The sequence below is a fragment of the Hyaena hyaena genome, unplaced genomic scaffold, assembly GCF_003009895.1.
Source record: "Hyaena hyaena isolate Hyena2069 unplaced genomic scaffold, ASM300989v1 scaffold_912, whole genome shotgun sequence".
NCBI lineage: Eukaryota > Metazoa > Chordata > Mammalia > Carnivora > Hyaenidae > Hyaena > Hyaena hyaena.
Window position 1 is genome coordinate 464,849 of NW_024081543.1, and position 24,234 is coordinate 489,082.

At 39.1% G+C, this 24,234-nt stretch overlaps 1 pseudogene; it reads left to right on the top strand.

Moving 5' to 3' along the window:
* The window catches only part of LOC120222804, a 75,946-nt pseudogene extending 53,857 nt beyond the window's left edge, over positions 1-22,089 (top strand).
* The last annotated feature ends 2,145 nt before the right edge of the window (positions 22,090-24,234 follow it).

The following is a 24,234-nucleotide window of genomic DNA, read 5'->3' on the forward strand; positions in this document are numbered from 1 at the left end:
CTCAGTAAAGGTAAAAACCACATGCGGCAATCTGAGAAGAAGCTAGTCATTAGCTTCCAGGTGTCTCCTCTCTGGAGTCACACAGGGATGTACTCAGTTCTTCCAGTAATGTGACAACACATGTGAGGCAAAGTGCACCTGAGTGTTGGTGACCATGGATCTTCACTGTAGTCATATAGATGTGTGGTGCCCACCTGACCTCAGCTACTCTGACTCCAGCCCATCCACAGAGCAATAAAAGGCTTTCACCGCAGGTCACATTGTTAGGGCAAGCTTAACTAGCCAAAATGGTCCAGAGAAGCTCAAAGCCTAAAACCCTATCAGGAAGAATAAGGACCTGGAGGTTTTTTCCTTGGAAAGGGGGGCAGGTTCCAGTTCTGACAACAGGCCTTTTTTTGGGAATGTACAGGATTTGAGAAATGCAGACTTGCTGAATTCTCTTCTGCCCAAGTGTCCAAAGCATCCCTTCCTTGGGGGTGAGAGGAGGGGAGAGGTGCTTCTAAACAGAATTCATTTTCAAGTCCGTATATGATTTTTCCACTGATACCAGTTATCTATACTTGCAGAGGTGTAAATGGCTCCAATGGAATCAGAATCGACTAACCTTGAAAGCACAGTTCATTTGCGCAGCCCAGAGAAGGCAAACCTTGGGCTTTGTGGCTCAGCAAACTGGCTGAAGTTCTCTACTACAGTGATCCTCCCCTAGTGAGCTCCTGCAAAATGTTTTGGAACACAATGTTAGTTCACAAAACTACAGATCTTCTACCTTGTGATCTTTTTTTTTTTTTTTCTGTCCTCCAAGAAGTATCTCAGGGTGGGAAGTACAAACTGTATCCCCAACCTCCTGTTTCTCCAGGTGAGGCACCTCCCATCCTAAGCCACCCCTTCTAACAGCTTTCAATTAACTCTTTAAATTAGTAAACTGGAAGGTTCTTTTTCTATTTGAGGCTTGCTCCTATATTATAAGGTATCTTCTCATTGGCTTCACTGGGAAATAAGTATAAAACCTGAAATATTTTTCTGTGAAGATTATGTGTGCATATGCTTGTATGTTTGAGGGAGATAATAGATGGATTGTATCACAAGGCAATAGAAGATGCTACAAACAAGATGGGAGCAATGGCCTTGGTTCCTTATGTGTAAGGCAAACTTCCCATGGTTTAAGGAGGCAACCTCAAAATAGTGAATCTATGAATAACTAGCATTTAGAAATGTGACAAGTCATTTTTCCCTTTTAAAAGGGGGAGTGGTTGCTGGACTTTTGTAAGAGGTGGATGGCCATTGATAGGATATACTGAGTGTGGGGGAGGGCTGTTATAAAAAAGGGAGAGCATGATCTCAATGTACTAACCTACGTGCATAGAAAAGCTCTAGAAATCTATACATTGCGCACAATAGTTTTCTGGGGTCTGTTGGGATTATGAATGTCTAATTTTCTTTTGCTCAATAAATTATAAATATTCTATGATGAACCTCTTTTATAAGAAAGTAAACAAAATATTTTTGTCCTCATGAACTTCTGGGAGAATAACTCCGTACATGTCCTATTACCTTCTACAGCTTTCTTTCCAGCTATAGAAAGAAAACCATGAAATGAGTGGAATTGGATTATATCTGGTACTTCATTCAGTTGCCCTAAACTCAAACTCCCACTTTATCACTTTACCATTGATGGCTCTAAATTTAAAAAAAAAAAAGGGGGGGGAGGGGCCTGCTTGGGATTTTTCTCTCCTTCTCTCTGCCCCTCTCCTATTCATGCTGTCTTTAAAAATAAATAAAACTAAAAAAAAAAAGTATGTTCTTAATGGCATTGGAAAACAAAAACTATACTTGAAGAGAAATGTAACTCTAATCAGGCTAAAAAAATTATTCTAAGATTATTTGGATAATTTCTTGTATAGACTAATTGGTTTGAGTGGGAAGAAGGAAGTGGAGGTAAAATGACCTAATGCAGAATTTCCCAACTCTGACACTAAAGACATTTTAGGCCAGCTACTTCTCAGTAAGGACTATTTTGTGCATTATAGGATGGTTAACCTCATCTCTAGCCTTTAGCTATTAGATGCCAGTGGCAACACTCAAGTTGTGACAACCAAAAATGTCTCCAGACCTTCCAAATGTTTCCTGGAACAATGTCCCCTTAGTGAGAATCACTTGTCTCAAATTTCTATATGTGGGGCTTTGTAAGTTAGAATTATTTTTAGTGGTTTATGACTGATAAACCTCAAATAATGGTTACTTTAAAAAGCTTATTTCTTATGTAACAGAAATCTGAGGAATACTCAGAGCGTCATGGTAATTCTATGGGTTCTTCAAATTTCTGTTCCTGCATTTTTCTACACTCAGCTTCCATTTTCAAAGTCCTCTTAGTTGAAATTGCTGTTGAATATCCAGTCACTGCACCCATTTTCCTGGCAAGCATCAAGAGGAAAGGCCAAGAAGTCTGAGAAGCCTGCATTCTCTTCCTTTGAAGAGAATTCCTGGAAATCCTGTACTCTTCCACTTCATTTCATTGGCCAGAAGTCAGCCATACAGCCCCCGCTTAGCTGGACAGAAGACAAAAATGCAGTCCTGTTAAGCACACCATCTTTCCAAATCTCCATAGGGGTTTCAATTAGAAAATTAAAGGTAAATGGATACTGGGATTATATTCTCTTAACCTTCTATATAACATTACAGATGAAGTTTTCTAGAAAGCTGAGTCCAAAGAAAATATTACCAATTACTATAGAATATCTGTTGCAAAATAAAACATGAATGTTAAATAGTGAAAACCACCTAATTGAATTCCCTGAAATAATAGAAATTAGAAAATCCTGGGTTTGTCCCAGTATTTGAAAACCACCCTAAAGCCTTTATATTTCTGCCTAGACCAATACAGGATGGTGAATATCATTAGGTCTGTCTTCAAGAATTGGTTTCCTTACAAAGGCTTCTTAGTTTGTGTTCTGAAAGTAGAATCTGAGATGAAGATCTCCATGTAGATAGTTCATTTGGGGAGTCCTCTTAAGGAGCAGGAGTAAAGCTGAAACCCAGAAGGAAGGAGAGACCACACAAAGATTTTTTTTTTTTGAGAACGTATTATTGAAGGCTTCTGTGAGTGCAGATTTAGCAGCACCTCCTGAGGAGTCTTATGAAATGAACTTTAAAACTACCTACCTGGGTGTCCAATGTGATCAGAAGACCCTGGTATGGGCAAGGCTGATCATATGTCTGTCTATAATGGAGAGCAGTATTTTGTTGTTTGTATGAGTGAATGATGGTGGATGCTGGGTAAAGGGGACATGGATAGTGGCTCCAAACATCCTCTATTTTATTACCTCTTAGATTACATGCTTGTTGGCTCTTCTTCCCTTGATATTAGCTGAGTCAGTCATCCAAGGGCCTGACCAGCCTAGAAAGTCTATGACCACTTACATATAGAAGTCACTGCAAGGAGATAGCTGGAAGTCCAGACTCCATAGGAATTGCTAGGTCTCTGTCTTCATGTGGTCTAAGAGCCTCTTTCTCACCCTGAAGGCTCTCCAACTGTGGGTTTTGTTGTTTTTCTAAATACCTTGGAAACCAAGGAAAAGCCTTTACCTAAATGTTCCATCCTTATTGGTCAATAGTGGCTTCAAGGAGATTGACCTTCTTGTACTCCTGGGAGTTCAGGAGTGTGTACAGATGCCTGGAAATGTTGTCTCACTCACTGGAGTTGAAGAAGTGGGTGCTCTATTGTGTGGATGGAAGTCCCTTCAGACTGCCTGCATGAGGCTGGTTGAAGGCTTCACCATACTAGTCTTCAGGAATTGGCTGGAACAACAGGTGGGACACGTAGCATGAGGTGGGGCACAAGGGGTGGCAATGAGTTGGATGATTAACTCTATAGTTCTGGAAAACAGATGAAGCTTTTTAGTGTTAGAGCATAACTTGAATACTGTGGAGAGAAGTTCTGCAGTACAGAGTATAAATTTAGAAATATATGGGAGATCAACATGCACACATATATAATCAGATCTTGCTATTAGTTTAGAATCTATTTTTCAAAGTGTTTAAGTCAAAAGTAGGAGCTGTTACACATCAGTGTGGGTTTCTGCATTAGAGTCACACTTCATGTATGGCACTAGCTTGTGCCACTTTAGTTCTCTTTTGGACATTATGTGAATACTTCATGAACAGACTTGACTCCCAATGGCAGGGAGAGGGTTTGGGGTTTTACAGTACCAAAGTGGTATAAAAGTCTTCAAAGGAGAGGAACATGCTTAATGTTGAAATTTCTGTATTGGTTGAAAAGTGTCAGTACTTTGAATGAACTGGTGATGAAGGACTTCTACTTTCTGATTGTTGGCTTTTTAACATTCTGAAGGGTATACTCCCTATTAGTGAACCCTGAGAGAAAGTCAACTGATAACTGTGTGTATAATAGCTGGAAGAAATTCTTGTTGCAGATGTATCCAACTTTAGGATATTTGAAACCTATTGCCAATGTATATATTGAGAATGAATTTGTGGAGGGACTGTTCTTTAACAACACTTAAATAGAGCCGAATCATTTAAGCTGATGCTTATACGAACATATCCCAGAGGCTAACTACGATCTGATTATAATCCATTCTGACCTTAAAACGCCCACTGGATTTTGACTTTGGTGGGGGAGGGGGGGCAGTGATAGAAGATTCTGATCTTGTCATTTGCATATATTGCTTTATCTAGTTTAGCTTAAATTCTATTTAACTGAATTTTGGATAGTCTGAGTTTTTGTAATGGCTTCACTGTAATTAGAGTTAATTTGGCTCAGCATTATTGTTTATAATCCAAAAGGAAACCTAAGAGAGAAGTCTTACCTGAATGGGACTTTTAAAAACTTTTTTAACATTTTTTATTATTGACAGAGTGAGACAGAGCATGAGCCTGGGAGGCGTAGAGAGAAGGGGAGGCACAGAATCTGAAGGAGTCTCCAGGCTCTGAGCTATCAGCACAGAGCCCAACTCAGGGCCCAAACTCACAAACTGTGAGATCATGACCTGAGTTGAATTCAGACGCTTAATGGACTGAGCCACCCAGGCAACTCTGAATGGAACTTTTTGAGTTGATGAGGAACTTCTTCAGTTTCTGTTAAACTCCCTCCCCCCAATTTTATAGTATGAGAACATAGAGCTCTCTAGATGCTTAGAAATCATTGCTTAACTCTCTGTGGAAGTTTCTGGCTCTTAAGAAATAAACAGTTTGATTTTGAGCTAAAGGGAAGAACAGGCATAGAAACACAGCTGGGCATCAAGTAAAAAAGAATAGTAAATGAACAGAAGAGATCCCATTTGCTGAAATTCTCATAGCAAATCAGATGACAGGAAGGTTTGTTGAAAAACTGGGCAAAGGAGAACCAGTAGCCAAGTAATTTGCTTTCAATTCATCAAGTATTGAGTCTGTAAAACTAAAGATCTGGTTTCTGTTTACTGAGCCTCTAAGGAAGCGGGTTCACTACACTATTTCGGCAATAGCCTTACAGCCTCCTAAAGTTACTTAACATTTATGAGAAATAGCTTAAATAGCGTTTTTTAAAAGTTTTCAATAGAGAATGATAATCTAATCCAGGCTATTGGGCCATGTTCAGGAGTGGTGGGTGGTTAATTCTTCCTATGTTCAATGTTCTTGCTCTAGATCAGCCAGCACTCCGACAGGAAAGGTGTAAGCAACAGCCCCTGGCCTGTGCTGTCTCTGGAAAGCAGAAACTCCTGATTGAGTTTTTTTACTTTTATAGGACAAATTCCTAAATACCCGGTGGTCTCCTTTTCCATTGGATCAGATAATTTCAGATCAGCTGAGGAAAAAAAAAAAAAAATGGAACTCCGTAATTAGAAGCTTAGGGGCTTCAGCAAAGCTCTTTATAGAACTTAATTCTTCTCCTTGAAGAAAATACAGAGGTACAACTTGGGTCCTTGGCTTCTATTGTAAATTGACTATTTTCCAGAAATACTCCTTCCCCACTCCTTGATCTAGGTGGGAAGAATGTATTTGCTTTCCCCTTTAATGTGGTCTTGAGTATATGACTTATTTGATGGGATGTTAACAAATGAGAATTGAGGCTTAAAATGTCTGTTTGAGGTGGTCTCCTTGTGTTCCTGGCTTTCTTAATGCAAAGATGTGTCTTGGTTAGCCTTTTGCCCAATGATCATGAGAGGGTTTTGTGGAGCTGACCTGAATTGAACCATGTTCTAGATTCCAGGTCAAACTAAACTCTGTTCCTATTATATGTGACCACCTCCTGTTTGTTTTCTGTATCTTTGACGAAATTGTCAGTTTTTAGTGGAAGTAGATCTATGGACTCTTCTTAAATTCCAGTTAACATACTTTATAATATTAGTTTTAGGTATAGAATTTAGTGATTCATCACTTACAAAGAACACCCAGTGCTCATCACAACAAGTGCCCTCCTTAATCCCTAGCACCCATTTAACCCATCTTCTCCCTGAACCTCATCCACCTTCCCTCCATTAATCCTTCATTGTTCTTTATAGTTAAGAGTCTGTTTCCTGTTTTGCCTCTCCCCCCATGCCCCTGTGTTTACTTGTTTTGTTTCTTAGATTCCACGTATAAGTGAAATCCCATGATATTTGTCTTTCTCTGATTTATTTTGCTTAGAATGATACTCTCCAGCTCCATCCATATTGTTACAAGTGGGAAGATTTCATTCTTTTTCATGGCTGAGTAATAATCGTGTGTGTGTCTGCATGTGTATGTATGTATAATACCACATCTTTATCCATTCATCAGTCATAGACCTTTGGGCTCTTTGATCTATATACTCTTTGAACCTATCCATGGACTGAGGAGACTTAGCTGATGGAAATGTTTCCTCCTGACTCAAGGCCCCGACCTACCTTTTCTTAAAGGATTTATTTTAGAAAACTTACAACTGTTCATCATTTTCCCTTCTGTTCCTTTTGAGATCTAAAGCTTTGCTCAGCTTCTTGCCAGTTTTACAGCTATGGGATGTTTTTCTATAGGACTTAAAAGCCATCCCTGTGAAATGTAACTATCAAGGAGATCACGCCCCTTTCCCCAGCCTCTGTGGAAGGTAGGAGCTCAACTTCAACAAGTGCCAATTATCTAACACAGATGGCCTAATGGCATTGAACAACTTGCCTTGAGTGCCATGGTGTACTTTGCCACTAGATCACCTCCATGCCAAACTCTTTTGCCTCCATCTTCATCCCTTATTACAATCCTCTTTGTCTTCCTTGCTTGTTCATTCAACCAGTTCAGTGAAATTTTCCTTTGATACCAGAGTCAATCTGAAATGTTGTAACCTACCCTAAAACAAGGGCTGTTGCTGAATCACCACAAGATAGAGGCTCCACTAAGGAGAGACCAAGAATCTACAGTGGGACTGTGCCCTCAAAGACGGCTTTGATAGTAGACCATTATTGGGCCTCTTAATGGATGAGATTACATGAAAGAGCAATAACAGACTTGGTCCTGAGATCATGAGATTTTCCCAACCCTAGGGACTTCTTGAAGTCTCTTGGAAGACTTTGAGGCATTTGTGTTTCAGTGTAAGTCAAGGAATGTTAAGCTGGTGATGATTCAGAATTTGGTAGGAATCTGAGTGTTCATATCAAGGAGACCATTTCTACTTCTAGAACAGAAGTCTGAGACCTACAAGTTATAACATAATTTTTTTCTTCATGATATGGCTAATACCTGCAGTGAGCTTTTACATATAGCAGTGGCTGCTCCTTAAGTCACCATGGGACCATCCGTGGATTTGGTCTCTGTCTTCATAGTTCAAGATTATGGTATACTATCTAAGCACATTGATGTAGAAAGGCATGAAGAAGGTGGTAAAGGGTATATACCAGTTGCCTTTTAATGAAAGACCTCAGAATCTCAACTTCCACTTATGTTGCATTTTCTGGAATCTTGCTATAGCTGCAAAGGAAGCTGAAATGGATGCTGAGGTCTTAAGTGTTATAGGTGTACATACGTTTAGTTAAAAGTGTTTTATTACAATAGAAGACCAGAATTCTGGGACAAGTATGAGTCTGACACCGTTCATCCTATTGGCCCCTTAAATTGCTGTACACCCCCTTATTTCCACTCCTGGAACTGCTTACCACTTTTCCAAAAGAATCTATACTTCAGTCTCCTCTACCTCCAGGTGTAGGGTCTGTATTATTGTAACCATTTTGGGAATGTTTTAGATGTAGCTTATTTGGTCTGGAAGATGGTAAAAGATGAATTTCCCTCCCAGACTCCCAATATGGCATGGTGGAGTGGGGACAGGATTACCATAAAACATCCTATTAAGAGGAGAAAGGGTCATACATTAGAGTCCCCAGGTTGCTGGGCCAAGGTAGCAGTTGCTTTTCTTACTAGTAACTGATTTGTAAACCTACCTGGAAAAGTCTCCTTCTGCTTTCTGGAAGGGATCTTTGTCCTATTGTCTTGGAAGTTCTTCATTACATCTCATCTTTCCTATGTCTGAGGTGGGCATTAGATATCTTGTCTCTTAGGAACTACATAGCTATCATTCTTTGTTTCCTGCTAGTGCAGGTTAGAAGGTCTAGGGATGGTGTTAGGAATGGAAAACTTGGAGATTTTTGTAAGGCCAAGCTTATGATTTCTTTGGAAAAATAACTAGGCTTCCAACTTCTGCTTCATGTTAACCATAGCCAAACCATAACTGCACATAATTCTTAAACTACTCTGGCCTTTGACTGACTTCTGAGTTTAGTCCATTCCCCTTCACCATCATGTAATATCCCTCGAAGAGATCTGTATCCACCAGCATAAGGTAAAAAGAGACCATCTAAAATCTCAGCCACTTGGGGGGTAGGGAAGGTTTGGCAGGAAACTCATCACTGTAGTCACTTAGAGACCTGGGCTGGCAGAGTTGGTTTTTAAACACATGCCTCCAGGATAATCAGTGTAGGAACACGGGAATATACTGAACCATTAACTGGTTTTGATGATTCTGTTAAGAAATTGTGCAATTCTATTCCTGTTTTATTGCTCACAGAAAGTTTCTCATCCACACCTAATTCCACAAAGAATGGAGAAGTGTAATCCTACATGTATCTAAGGTAAACAGTTGTGAGGACTATGCTACTTGTAGTAATGGGTTTAGATGGTAAGGCAACTTTCTTAATCTGATTTTTGTAACTAAGATGGCTTCCATTGTCTGGAACGTTCCATTGAGATGGCAAAGTATTCTCAGCAGAAGATGCTTGCAAATCTTGTTTTTAAGTGTAATCTTCTGTTCAAACTATTCCTCACAGCATTATTCAAACTGTTTCAACTTTTAGTAACAAAGAAGCTGGTCTTTTCAGTGTCCTGAGGATCTAAATTAACAGGTTCTCCACTACTCAGATTTTAGGTCAGGTGCAGAAATTATTTACAGTTCCATCTCTTAGTCACAGAAGAATTAGCTAGGCATATTTAAGGCCAGGAGAAAGCTGTCCTAACCTCCATTGTGACATTTCTGTATGACCATATGTAAATAGAATGTCATGTACAACTTCTGAGAGCCTTTGTATAAAATATCTGTACATACGGTTTGTAATTTTCTCATCCCCCCTCAATTTTGTTGCTTGGCCTCTAGATGGCCTAATCTCAAAATAAAAAATAATGAATGCCACCACCTAGGAAAGGTAAAATGGTGATCAGGAAGAATCTGTCCCTGAGAACTTCGTGGAGCAGAAATCTCATACTAGCTGCTAAGAATGAAGGTTTATGTCCCTCAAATTCATATCTTGATAACCTAATTCACAATGTGATGATATTTAGAGGGTGGGGTCCCAGGGAGTTGATTAGGTCATGAGGGTAGAGCATTCATAAATGGAAATTGTGCCTTTATGAAGCAGGTCCCAGAGGGCTTCCATCCCTCTCTCTCCTTGCTCATCTTATGAAGACAGGATGCAAAGCTGCCATCTGTAAACCAGGAAGCGATCACTTACTGGACATGGAGTCTGCTGGTGCCTTGATTTTGGACTTTTCAGCCTCAAGGACTGAGCAGTGAATGCTAATTGTTTACCAGCCACCCAGTTTATGGTATTTTGTTCTAGTTGCTTCTCCACCAATGTTCTACATCAGTACACTCACAGGAGAGGAAAAGAAATTGCTTTCTAATTTGAAAACTTGTTTTCTTAGCACTATTGGATCTCGTCATTCTTTCTTAAATGTTCTTTCATTTTTTTTTTTTTTTTGAGAGAGAATGAGAGAATGAAAATGACAATGAACATGAGTGGGAGAGGGGCAAAGAGAGAGGGAGACACAATCTGCAGCAAGCTCCAAGCTGTCAGTAGAATGGATGTGGGGCTTGAAATCCCCAACTGTTAGATCATGACCTGAGCCAAAGTCAGATGCTCAACCAACTGAGCCACCCGGGCACCCCTGTAATCTGATTCTTATGGTTGGTTTCAGGGTCATGGCTACAACCTTTTAAAATGTCCAAATGTTTGGACTCTTAGCTGCCTGTAGCTTTCAGGACAAATATGTGATGTGGGATTTATGCTTCCAGAAGATTTTTTGATGGTTGAGTATCTTTGAGTATCTTCGCTGTTTTCAAATAAGTATGTATGTACTTCACTAGAAAGAATAGGTTTGCTCCTTGCCTGGAGTACTAACTATCCTTTTAGATTTTAATGGGAAAGTCAAATGTAAAGACGGAGGACAGGGTAGCTGATATGGTTGGTTTTTATTGTACCACTTCTTTTCAATGTCTACTTAAAATTTACCTTATTAGAGGTTCATCTAAATGAAGTTGGTCACTCTAAGTCCTTCAACTAACTTCCTAGAATATTAACTTCTAGCTTACTAGAAGCTAGAGTCTAGCTTTCTATTTCTGATTTAACTCAGAAATATTTAACTTCTGAGACTGCAAAGTATCATAGGTGTTGATAAAACAATATTAAATCTAAAAAAAAATCTTATGACTTCTCTTAGGGCATAACCTATTGTCCATCCAACAAAGAGTACGAACATTTAGTCTTTAGATCTAAGGTCTATGTTCTTGTTACAAGTATTTATCTTTCTCCGGGTTTCCTAAAGGGCAGCTGAGGTTAGAGGGATATATTCAACATCTCATTATTCTTTTTTAAAGGAACAGCCCGGCAGATTTGTCATTGTTCTCATAACAAACCCTTTTTTGTAGAGATGGAAAAGGCTTATTCCAGTGAATCATCTAGTCCATTTTTCTCTGCATGCTTTTTCAGGGTGGCTTCAGATTTAAAAGGATTTGAATATCTTCAAAGACCTTGTGGGGGAATTATTTGAAAACTATTTGTAACCTTAAGGTGTTTTTCATGTGAATGGATAAAGAACATGCTAAGACTAAGAAATCTAAGAGAACTACTCTCAGAATTGCTAGAGAAAGCTTTGTTTTTCAAGGTGGCTCTCTAAGTAATGGCATTGCTGTATTAGAAACTAAAAGGAAAAAAAGAGCTCTGAATCAAGAGGCAGAAACTCACTGTTGTTAGGGAAGAAGTAGTATTCAGTTTTCATAATTTTAACCACCACCTCTACAAGAGCCTTCAAGTGAAGGGGGAAAGCAGGGACCACAGCCATAGTTGGCACCACAGCCAGCGGGTTAGAACTGACCAAATGGTTTCAGAGCTTTCTCTAATTTCTCTCTAAGCTGGTGGCCAATGGAGTGAACTTTTGGTTTAATGGTGCTCCGGAAGAGGGCTCACACACACCAACATTCACAAATTACTGCATCTCTGCCACTTGGGAAGATAAGAACTTTGGGGAAAGAAAGTCCTTCATCCTCATTTTAATGACCTGCTCCCAGGAGCAAAGGGCCCAGAGAAACCTGTGCAGGCACTCTGTGGCTGTAAATGTGTTTTATAAAAGCAACAGCCCACCTAGGTCAGTTTCTCCAGATGGTCTGGAGCATTTCTAAGCTTCTTTCTTTGTCTTAGCCCTTTGTAAAGTACCCTTATTCACCACCACACCACCCCCTCCCTATAGGATAGGGATCCTATCCCCTATTCCTTCTGTAAGAGAACACACACACATACACTCGCTCTCTCTCTCGCTCTCACTCCCCCTAAGGAAAATGCCCAGTCTTTATTCCTGGATAGGGCCTTCCATTCTATTTGCATTAGCTGGGTTGGACTAAACTAGACGGAAGCCTGGATTCAGTCTTCTTCTAACTTCTTAATGTTAGATTTTCTTTCAACTTCTCACCAAAATAACCACCCACTTTCCCTTTCTCTATTCTAGGGAAGAATACTGTTTCTATTCCTCCTAACTGTTCCCCCCCCCCAATATTAACCTAAATAGTGTCCAGGTAGTCTGCAATTTTCTTGCTGTGCTTAAATCCCTCCTGCAAGTTAATGTTTAATCTAGAACCTTCTGGTTAGAAGGTTCCTTTTATCCTCAAGTTATATTCTGACCTTCTCCAGTTCACTTTGCTGAAAATCCTGATAAAATGGGTGAGCAGAGGAACCACCACCTGAGATCATGGCCTGTGTAGTGGGAAAAATCTGAAGTTGAACTCCATTACTGTAGATTAAACTCAAATTCTGCTGTAAACTAGCTATGTGATTTAGGGGCAAGTGATGTATTCTTATTATTTTTTTCCATATATTTGAAGTGCTAGTACTTGCACTAAAGACCATGGTATTAAGAATAAAACAATATAGGGAAATTGGGTGGCTCAGTCGGTTAAGCATCTGACTTTGGCTCAGGTCATGATCTCACAGCTGTGAGTTCCAGCGCTGTGCTGACCACTCAGGACCTGAAGCCTCCTATAGATTCTGTGTCTGTGTGTCTCTGTCTGTTCCTCCCTCTGCCCATCCGTCTGTCCCTCTCTCTCAAAAATAAACATTAAAAAAAGACTAAAACAATATACTTTATAACCTATGAAATATGATACATGGGTATAAAATCTGTGACAAGTGTATTAACATGTGTGATGAATAGTTTTCTAAAATTATCAGGTCTTCATAGTGCTCACCTTTATATATTCATTCATCCATTTTTAATGCATTTTTTCAATGTTCCGTATCTCTTCCTTTAGAATATAAGCCCCTTCAGAATAGTGGCTTTATCTGTTTTGTTCTTTACTGTATTTCCAGAGCCTAAAATAGTTATAGTATACTTGATTCTCAAAACAAACCCATAAATGGATAACTCTTCATGTGAACAATGTTATTATGTAAGGGAAATTGTTTATTTTATTTTTAAATATAATTTATTATCAAGTTAGCTAACAGGGTATACAATGTGCTCTTGGCCTCAGGGATAGATTCCATGATTGATTGCTTATATATAACACCCAGTGCTCATCCCAACAAGTGCTCCCTCAGTGCCCATCACCCATTTTCCTCTCTCCCTCATACCCCCATCAACCCTCATTTGTTCTCTGTATTTAAGAGTCTCTTTACGGTTTGCCTCCCTCTCTGTCTGCAACTATTTTTCCCCATCATTTCCCCTATGTTCTTCTGTTAAGTCTCTTAGGTTCTATGAGTGAAAACCTATTGTATCTGTCTTTCTCTGACTGGCTTATTTCACTTAGCATAACACCTTCCATTTCCATCCACATTGTTGCAAACGGCAAGATTTCATTATTTCCCCTTGCCAAGTAGTATTCCATTGTACACATAAACTACATCTTTTTTTTTTTTTTTTTTAATCAGTTGATGGACATTTGGTCTCTTTCCACTGGATACTCTTTCTTGCTTTGTCAAAGATTAGTTGACCATACATCTGTGGGTCCACTTCTGGTTTCTCTATTCCATTGGCCTATGTGTCTGTTTTTGTGCCAATACCATACTGTCTTGATGATTATGGCTAAAGACTGGGATTGTGATGCCTCCTGCCTCAGTTTTCTTTTTCCATATTACTTTGGCTCTTCAGGGTCTTTTGTGGTTCCATATAAAATATAGGATTGATTGTTCCAGCTTTGAGGAGCATGCCAGTGCAAATTTGATTGGGATTGCCCTAAAAGTTTAGATTGCTTTGGGAAGTACTGACATTTTAATAATATTCTTCCAACCAATGAGCATGGAATGTTTTTCCATTTCTTTGTGTCTTCTTCAATTTCTTTCATAAGTTTTCTATAGTTTTCAGTGTACAGATATTTTACCTCTATGGACAGGTTTATTCCTAGGTATTCTATGGTTCTCAGGGCAATTGTAAATGCAATCAATTTCTTGACTTTTCTTTTGCTTCATTATTGGTGTATAGAAATGCAACCAATTTCTGAACATTGATTTTTGTATCCTGAGACTTTGCCGAAACCATGTATCCATTCTAGCAGGTTTTTGATGAAGTTTTTCAGGCTTGCCATGTAGAGTATCCTGTTGTCTGTGAAAAGTGACTTTTTCGACTTCTTCTCTGCCAATTTTGACACCTTTTATTTCATTTTGTTGTCTGATGGCTGATGCTAGGACTTCCAACACTTAAACAACAGTGGTGAGAGTAGACATCCCTGTTGTGTTCCTGATCACAGGGGGAAAGCTCTCAGTTTTCCCCACTGAGGATGATAATTAGCTGTGGGCTGTTCATATATGGCTTATATGATAAAGTATGTTCCTTCTATCCCGACTTTGAGGGTAATGTTATATTTTGTCAAATTCTTTTTTATACATCTATTGACAGGATAATATGGTTCTTATCCTTTCTTCTATTAGTGTGATGTATCACATTGATTTCTTGCAAATATTGAACCAGTCCTTTAGCCCAGGAATGAATCTCACTTGATCACGGTGAATAATTCTTTTAATGTATCTCTGAATTTGATTTGCTAGTGTCTTGTTGAGAATTCTCGCTTCCATGTTCATTAGGGATATTGGCCTGTAATTCTTTTTAGTGGGATCTTTGGTTTTGGAGGCAAGGTAATGCTGGCTTCATAGATTGAATCCAGAAACTTTCCACTTATATACTTTGGAACAGCTTGAGATAGGTATTAACTCTGCTTTAAATGTCTGATAGAATTCCCCCAGGAAGCTGTATAGCCCATGACTCTTATTTCTGGGGAAATTTTTTATATCCATACCAGCAAAGAAATTGAATCAGTTCTGTTCAAATTTCCTATTTCTTCCCATTTGAGTGTGTTGGTATCTAGAAATGTGTCCATTTATTCCAGAGTTTTCAGCTTGCTGACATATAATTTTTCATAGTGTATTCTGATAATTGTATTTCTGAGGGGTTTGTTGTGATAGGTCTAACTTCATTCGTGATTTTACAGATTTGGGTTCTCTCTTCCTTCTGAGAAGTCTGGCTAGGGGTTTATCAATTATGTTCACTTTTTCAAAAAACTAGCTCTTAGATTCATCTGTTTTGTTGTTTTTCTTAGAATCTATAGTGTTTATTTCTACTCTAAACTTTGACTTCTCTTCTTCTGCTGGCTTTGGAGTTTCTTTGCTATTCTGCTTCTAGTTCCTTTAAGAGTGCTGTTAGAATTTTTATTAGGGATTTTTGTTTCTTGAGATAGGCCTGGATTGCAATGTATTTTCCTCTTAGGACTCCCTTTACTTCATCTCTAAGGGTTTGGACTGTCGTGTTTTCATTTGCTTCCATATTTTTAATTTTTTCTTTAATTGCCTGGTTGACCCATTCATTCTTTAGTAGGATGTTCTTTAACCTCCATGCATTTGGAAGCTTTCCAAATGTTTTCTTGTGGTTGATTTCAAGTTTCATAGCCTTGTTTGTAATCTGCAAATATGCATGGTATGACCTCAATTCTTTTTTTCTTTTTTCTCTTTATTTTTGAGGGCTGTTTTGTGACCCAGTACGTGATCTAACTTGGAGAGTGTTCCATGTGCACTCGAGAAGAATCTATATATTCTGCTTTTGGATGAAAAGTTCTGAATATATCAAGTCCATCTGATCCAGTGTATCATTCAGGGCCATTGTTTCTTTATTGATTTTGTTTGTTTGTTTGTTTGTTTTCTGGCTAGATGATCTCTCCACTTGATGTAAGTGGAGTATTAAAGTCACCTGCAATTACTGTAATCTTATTAAGGAGATTGCTTATCTTTGTGATTTTATATATGTTGGTTCTTTCAAGTTTGAGGGCATAAACACTTATAATTGTTCTTCTTGATGGATAGACCCATAATTATGATATAATGCCTTTCTTCATCTCTTGTTACAGCTTTGAGTTTAAAATCTAGTTTGTCTGATATAGGTATGGCTACTCCAGCTTTCTTTTGACTTCCAGCAGCATGATAGATGGTTCCCCATCTCCTCGCTTTCAATCTGAAGATGTCTTCTAGTCTAAAAGGAACCTCTTGTAGCCAGTATATAGATGGATCTTGTTTTTTTTTTTGTTTTTTTTTCTTTTTTATCATCCATTCTGATACCCTATGTCTTTTGGATCATTTTAGTACATTTATATTCAGAATTATTATTGAAAGATCTGGATTTAGTGTCATTGTGTTATCAATAGGCTTCCTGCTTATGGTGATGTTTCTGGTCCTTTGTAGTCTTTACAGCATTCCATTCACAGGTTGCCCTTAGGATCTCTTGGAGGGCTGGTTTAGTGGTCATGAACTCCTTCAGTTTTTGTTTCCTGGGAAAACCTTTATCTCTCCTTCTGTTCTGAATGACAGCCTTGCTAGATAAAGGATTCTTGCTGCCTATATTTCCTGTTTGGCACATTGAATATTTCCTGCCCCTCTCTTCTGGCCTGCCAAGTTTCGTGGACAGGTCTGCTACTACCCTTATGTGTCTACCCTTGTAGGTTAAGGCCCATTTGTCCCTCACTGGTTTCAGAATTCTCTTTGTCTTTATTTTGCCAGTTTCATATGATACGCCATTGAGAAGACCTATTCTTGTTAAATCTTAAGGGAGTTCTCTGTGCCTTCTGGATTTGGATGTTGCTTTCTTCCTGAGATTAGGGAAGTTCTTAGCTATAATTGGTTCAAGTAAATCTTTCTCTTCTTCTGGAACTCCTATGATACAGATACTATTATGCTTCATTGAATCACTTCTCTAATTCTCCTCTTGTCTAATATCTATTTCTCTCAGCTTCATTATTTTCCATAATTTTCTTTTTCACCTACTCTCCTGTTTCCTCCATCCTTGCTGTCATTGGATTTAGTTTACTTTGCATCTCATTTACAGCATTTTTAATTTGTCATGACTATTTCTTAGTTCCTTGATCTTTGCAGCAATAGATTCTCTGATATCTTCAATGTTTTTTTTTTTTCAGGCCTAGCTATCAATCTTATGACTTTTATGCTTAATTTATGATCAGATACATTGTTTATATCTGTTTTGATTGATTCTCTTGATGTCATTTCTTAAATTTTTTTTGGAAGAGAATTCTTTCATTTCATCATTTTGGGCTAGTTTTCTGTCCTTTACATGTTTTAATAGCTTGTTATGCATCCTGCACCTGTGAGCACCACCAAATTAAAAAGGGGTTCTACACTGTCCAGGGCCTGGCCCTTCAGGAGGTGTTTTTGGAGTGTGTTGTGTGCTCTCTGTTGTGAGTCTGGTTGCTTTGTCTCCCTACTTGTAGTGGTTTGGATCTTCCATCAAGTGTACATTGAGTTATTCATTGAAGTAACCCTGGAAAAATTTTAAAAAGGGGGGTGATGGTGGAAGAAGACTTATCCCATACAAAGAGAAATCAGAGAGGTGAATGAGCACACAAGAGAGGAAAATAAAGGAGAAGATACAGAAGAGGTGAAAAACAATAGATTAAAAATGTCTGCTTAAACAAACCAACAATCAGAAAAACCAAAATAAAGAAGGAAAGAAATAAGAGGAAGAAAAGGAAGTGTGTGTGGGTGTGTAATCATAAAATATGAATTTGCCTTGGAACTGGTAGCTGTGCTGTTCTGAAAGAGGGGACATCTAGTTTGGTCAATGTCAATCTTGCTTGGTTAGATACTCAGTGACCAGGCATGGAAGGGCGTGGTTTGGTGTAGGCAGATCCTGCCTCCACTGTGGACCCATTTTCTGTTCCCTGAAGCCCCACCTTGTTGGTGATGGAGAGGAAAAATGGCAATGCTCCATTCTCTCCTCCCCGGACTGGGTGACTCAAAGCACTATGTTCAGGCTGTCCTCACAGTGCCACTTGGGTATGAGCAGGCCAGTTTGTTCTGTTCCAGAGTCTCTTGTGCCTCCCAGGTGCTTGGCTGGGATTCAAATCCCTATGTTTTAAAGGATCCTGCTCTGTGCACTCTGGTTCCAGGGTAGAGCCAATCTGCCCAGTCAGCTGACAAAGGGTTTCTGGCTGGTGGGAGACTGCAAGGTCTTTTGTCCTTGGAGGCTGTATGCCTTCTTCCCACATCACTCAAGGGAGGGGACTGCTTTCTCCAACTGTGCTTCTGAGCTCGCTACCCAGCCCAGGACTGGATCCCTTCCTCCTCAGGTATGGGAACAAGGCAGCAGGCCCCAGTCCGAAGAAAGCCCCACAACCCTGGAATGAGCTAGAAATTGGTTCTTTGTCCATTTTTTTCTATTCCCCAGTCCATGGTTTTTCTCTTGTCTGAATGCAATCCTACATTTCCACAGCCTCTCTTTCTCTTCCTTTGGTCTCTCCTCAGAAGAGAAATCCCTCCAGGGTGCCTGGGTGGCTCAGTTGGTTAAGTGTCTGACTTCGTTCATGATCTCACAGTTTGTGGGTTCGAGCCCCGCATCGGGCTCTGTGCTAACAGCCAGCTCTGAGCCTGGAGCCTGTTTCAGATTATGAATTTCCCTCTCTCTGACCCTCCCCTGCTCACTCTGCCTCTCTCTGTCTCTCTCTCTCAGAAGTAAACATTAAAAATTAAAAAAAAAAAAAGAGAATCCCTCCCCTCTGTGACTCTGCTGCCCATTTTATCTCTCCGAGTTGGCAATCACATATCTATGGCCCACCAAGTTGTCCATGTGGGCCCTTGGAGATGTTTCTGTAGCTTGTAGCTCAGATACCTCAGGAAATTGCTTAGAGTTTTTCTAGATCCCATTCCAGAAGTACTTCCACGAGCCTTTTATTTACTACTACAATTTGAAGTCTGAGCATGCAGAAGAGCGTATTGTGACGCCATGGCATAAAGAGAATGAAGTGCCTTGTCCCTGCTATCTCCTTTCCACTACAGTTTGAAGCTCCATCTTTCTCATATTATGTATCTAGAATTCTATGGAATTCTATACTTTGTTTTATATCATGTATAGAAGTAATAAAAATAGTTCTACATATAAATGGAGAAAATGATATAATCCTGCAGATTTGAATCTGAGGAATACTATTGAATCATTTGGATGGAGGGGTGAGAATATTGTGGTACCTGGGAAAACAAATGTCTGCTTTGGCAGTCCCTAAATCTCCTCAGTTTTATGCAAACAAACCATGAATTGTTGGGGGGGGGTATATATAGATATCCTAGTGCATAGTATCCACAGAGAAAGATGTTTATGTCTTACTAGAAGAAACAGCACTGATGAATATTCATGAGATTCATCTTACCTCCCTGCAGGCACAAAATATTTGTATAAATATGAAATCTGTGCATAATTATGTGAAAGCAGACATTCCCCAGAGGCTAAATATGCTAACATAGTAAGAAAGGTCTCAACCTCCTGTAGATTTTATTAAATGAATTCAAGTCATTGAAAGGATGTAAACATCAAGTAAGAGCACGGTACTTCAGGGTGGTCCAAAGGAGCATAACTAGAAATAATGAGACGATGCTAAGTATAGGCAGGTTACTGGGGGAACATCTTTAACTATGTTGTACTTCACTCCATAGCTGTGCTTGCAGAAAGGCTTTCAAGCTAAAATTCAGTCTAATGAAATCTATTAGACTGAAATTACCTTTCTGAGGACATGATGAAAGTCTTATTCCTTGAAATGCTGAATGTGACTTGACTCCGTTTCGATCCATCTTAAAATTGGATTGAATGTAGAAAGGCAAAAAGAGCGTGTATTAGGTTATCTGCTTTGTCAGTGACTGGTGTGTGACCTTGGACGTTAAATTTAATGGCTTCGCATTCTCTTTCTTTTAAAAATACCACTTCATATTCTCTATCATGGTTCTAGATATTAAGCTCAGTTTTGCTTTCATGTTAGCAGTATTCTCTCATTTTAAGAATTCCTTTTTCTTACTGTGTAGTCAAATGCACAATGCCTTCTAGGTTTCCCGCAACCACAATGGCACAATAAAAAGTCTTTGGGTGGTAGAATATTCACACCATTAAATGCCAGAGAACAAACTTACTGGTGCCTTCCCTATCTTCCTGCTCCAAGAAGTTACAAGTTCAACTAGATGCCTGCCTGCCTATGTGAGCATTAGATGTGCAATGTTTCTTTTTTTTTTTTAATGTTTTTTTTAATTTATTTCTAGGAGACAGAGAGAGACAGCGTGAGCAGGGGAGGGTCAGAGAGAGAGGGAGTCACAGACTGAAACAGGCTCCAGGCTCTGAGCTGGCAGTCAGCACAGAGCGAGCCCGACGCGGGGCTCAAACCTACGAACCGCGAGATCATGACCTAAGCGAAAGTCGGACGCTCAACCGACTAAGCCACCCAGGCGCCCCTAGATGTGCAGTGTTTAGGATAGCTGCTGGATTGGGCAGATCTGTAGCAAGAAAATCCGGGAGAAAGTGCAAATCTCCTAAAACAAATCTTTTTCTGTTAAGGATTTACTATGTGATTTGACCACCTACCTCTATAAAGGGTTGGGATGTATAGTATAGATTCTGATATAATGAAAAACTATGATCTCCTCATTTTCAGGTTAATGAGCTCACTGGGGTTCTTGAGCTCCTTTTTAGAAATGGGTTAGCCATAAACTGAGTCTTCATGCAATCTTCCCAAGCCTTGCCAAGCTTCAATAGCCTGTCTTCTCACCTTCCTTTCTTTATGGCTGTATTTACACTTTCTGGGTAAAGAGACAAGTGGCAGTTCCTGCCTGGGACAAAATGTTAATGTAACAGGATCTTGCCATATGGCTCCATGTTCCCCAGCTGATTGAGATCCAGTGCAAATGTATATCTGGACCTATTTCTTCAAACCCTTCACTATTCTAAGATGTGAAACTGTTGATATTCCCTAGCTTGTGACCTTTTAAGCTCTTAGGGACCAATTCCTTGGGTGCAGGCATGGTGAATACACCATATGTATGATATCTAAAACATTACAAGTTATTACATTATAAAAGGGTCCGGTCTTCAATGCAAAAACATCCTTGATATAGTAGCGTTAGGAGACCTTCTTCCCCTCCAAATAGTGTTTTGAATACAGTCGACTCTAAAGTTCTGACCTCATTACGCTAAGGCACTGTGTGGTGTGTGAAATACTACACTGGTCACTTTACTGCCTAACTTCTGCTGATTCTTCATTTCCCACATGATAAAGTTAAACTCTAACAAGTGACCTATGAAAACTAAGGATATGGACCATTGTCTACCACTTAGTTTATGCTGCCCTTTCTCACATCAAAACTCAGCCACTGTTTTTCTAAACCTTCTACGTCTCTCCACCCCCTACCTACAAGTTTGTCAACCTTGCCTGACTGGACCACAGCTGCATTCAGTATTCTTGATCATTCTCCCTGAATGCTCCAGCTCTGCTTGTTCTTTGTCCCAATTTTTCCATCTTTTCTCTCTTCCTCTTCTACCTTTTTGTGTTTCTTTTTAGTTTAGCTATAAACACTTGAGTATTTGACTTCTTTCATTTTACACATCTATTCTGACTTGGCCTCCTAGATCTTCCTAAAGTGGCTCCCCTCACCAACTGCATTGCTACTGCATGGCTGTAGTCCCTTACCATGTCTTAACTGACCACTGTATCGTGTTCCTTAATGGACTTCTTGTGTCCTATCGTCTTTTCAAATGTATCCTTAATGCTGCAACCAAGAGTATTCTATTAAAAAAAAAAAAAAGATTTCATCTTATTAATACTCAATTTAAAAGGTACTCCTCACCTTTCTATTATCTAAACTGTTTCCCTTTTGAGAGGGAAAGGAACTGCTATGAATATTTAGGAAAACTGGCTGAATGCTCCTGCTTCCTTCATAGGATCAGTTTAAAAACAAACCTGTCCAAGTTGTTGAAGAGAACCTAGAAAGCACCCTACAATATGATGCCTTCCAATCTCCTCCTTATAATCTACAGATCCCAGATCTGGTAGTCTACATTCTAGTGATCGTGTGCCTTTCTTTATGCTAAATCTTCCAACTGGAATGCTTTCTCTTTTTTTCCACCATCCTTCCTCTGACTTCTGAAGACTTGAGAGACCTTCAGACACCTTGCTGTCTCCAAGTTAAGATCCCTTTCTATAGGGGCGCCTGGGTGGCTCAGTTGGTTGAGTGTCCGACTTCGGCTCAGGTCATGATCTCCTGGTTCGTGGGTTCGAGCCCCACATCAGGCTCTGTGCTGACAGCTCAGAGCCTGGAGCCTGCTTCAGATTCTGTGTCTCCCTCTCTCTCTGACCCTCCCCTGCTCACGCTGTCTCTCTCTCTCTCTCTCTCTCTCAGAAATAAACATTAAAAAAAAAATCCCTTTCTACAATGCTTCAGTGAGATCACATGCCCACTCGTCTCTGTCTTTGTCATGTTTTTATTTTCCTTAGAATATGAGCTACTTCAGGGTGGTGAAATGAATATTACATAGGACAAATAGAAGTTAAATTTCTTGAGTAAAAAAAAGGGGAGGGGTAAAAGTAGCTAAAGCAGAGGTCCTTGTGTGTGAATCGTTACAAGGGTTTGGCACTTAACTACATAAGAATTTTAAAATCCTATCGACTAGCAACCCTAGACCTAGTTTCTCACTCCAGGACTTTACATTGTGTGCTTTAGAGATTTGTGCCCTGTGGTCCCCATAGGCTCTGCCGATTCTGATTCCTCTCTTTGGCCATTTTCTTTCCTTTTTTGCCTCTATGTTTTATTCCATTAAACCCACTCATATGTATTTTTTCTCAGTTCCTTTAACTTCTGTCTGCTGGCAATTTTATTTCCATCTTTTTCATCTGATACTAGGGACTGGTAAGAAGGTAACAGCCTCAGTCCAAATCTGTCCTCAGAGTGTTTGGCCATTATAATTCAGCTGTATAGAAATATAACTCCCAAACAATAACTTCTACATGGTGCAGAATCCGTTGATAAATGCACACACCTATATTGACCCATCTATAAAGATGTACATGTGCATTGGCTCAAAGTTTTATATGCCTTTGTAGCTACTCTACACTTCATCTTCTGTTTCAGGAAGCCAATGATTTGCTTTTTAAAAAAATTATAGATTACTTTTGCAAATTATGCTATTTTATATAAATGGAAGAGTACAATATGCTCTTGTGCCTGACTGCTTTTCTCAAGGTGATTTTCTTGAAATGCTTTTTCATCGCTTGCATGATTGTTTCATAGTTGTTACTATATAGTAGGTCATTATATAGTTATATATTTTGTTTATGTATTTACTTGCTTATGGTCCTTTTGCTTCGAGTTCTTGTGTTCTGGATAAAGCTGCTATCATCCTTCAGGTATAGTAACTTATGTGAATATATCTCTCCCTTTTTCTGGGGTAAAGAAAATACTTAGAAATGGGATTTCTAGATAAGATGGGTGGGTATATGCTTAACATCATAAGACCATGCCAAAATGTTTTCTAAAGCAATTGTGATACTTTATGCTGCCAGTATTCTAGTGGTTCCACATCCTCACCTACCTTTGATATCCTAGGTCTTTCGAATTTTAGGCATTTTGGTGGGTATGAACTAGTATCTCATTGTGAGTTTAATTTGCATTTTTCTGATGGCTAATGCTATTCAGTATGTTTTCATGCGGCTATAAGCCGCATGATAGATGAAATATCTATCATCTGTGAAATCTGGAAATCTTTGCTCCATGTTCATAGGGTTCTCCAATTATGGAGTTGAAACAATTTTGGCTATTTTAGAGTTGCATTTCCAAAGTTCAAAGTTTTCTTGTAAATTCTTTTAAAAACCTGATAAAATTATAATTGGATGAACTTGACTTTATAGAACAGGAGAAAATGGACAGTTTAGCAATAGTGTCAATAAACACAACAAAACTCCATTTAGGTGTTACTTCTTCTCAGCCATGTTTGTAGTTTTTCTGGAGGTCTTGTATATATTGAAATTTATGTTCAGTTGTTTTGTTAACTTAGCTTGAAAAAGTATTTCCTTCTCCAATTACTTGTTACTGCATATAGAAATATAATTCTTTAATTTACAATAACTGTGTGCCTTGTCTGTGGCCATAAGTTCACTTATTAACCTTAGCAGGGTTTTTTGGTAGATTTATTTATTTATTTATTTATTTTTTTAGAAATCCTTAGGTAGATCTCCTTATG